Genomic DNA, 856 nt, shown 5'->3' on the forward strand with positions numbered 1-856 from the left:
AGCTGGGAGTAGGGGCAGAGGAAGAGGGAGAAGCAGACTCCTTTCTCAGCAGGGAGCTCAATGCAGGTCTCAAGGTGGGGCTAGATCTCAGGACCCTGAGATGATGACCTGAGCCGAAGGCAGACGCTTCACTGACTGAGCACCCAGGTGTCTCGAAATCAAAGTTTTAATAGCCCACTTAAACTGAGGAGACTGAGGTTCAGAGAAGTGAAGCAATGACCAAATTTGTAAATGTATAACAGCCAGGCCATGAAGGCAGCCTGTTATAAATTAAACATGTAAGAAGTCAGGCTGCCATCTCTAGCCACAGTCCAGGGAGCCAAATAATAACGCCTGTAACAACTGGCCCCAAATGACCAGGATGTGATCAATATCTGACAGATTCCATAACTGTTTTCCCTGTTTCCGACTTAGGGCCAACCACAGAAAGTCAGTTATGCACCTCTACCCAACCCCATAGGACACCCTGCTCCTAAACTGGTGCAGCCACTCTGGAAAACAGTGTGGGAGCTCCTCAAAAAGCTAAAACTAGACCTACCCTGGGATCTAACAATCGCACTACTAGGTATTTACCCAAAGGATACAAAAATACTGATTCAAAGGGACACATGCATTCCGATGTTTATGGCAGCATTATCAACAATAGCCAAATTATGGCAAGAGCCCCAGTGTGCATCAACTGATGAACAGATAAAGAGGCTGTGTGTAGGAATGTATATATATAAAATGCCAAGCGAAATAAGTCCGTCAGAGAAAGATAAACACCACATGATTTCACTATATGTGGAATTTAAGAAACAAATGAGTGTGTGGAAGAAGAGAGAGGCAAACCAAGAAACAGACTCTTAACTGTAGA

This window comes from Mustela nigripes, chromosome X (assembly GCF_022355385.1).
Source record: "Mustela nigripes isolate SB6536 chromosome X, MUSNIG.SB6536, whole genome shotgun sequence".
Lineage (NCBI taxonomy): Eukaryota > Metazoa > Chordata > Mammalia > Carnivora > Mustelidae > Mustela > Mustela nigripes.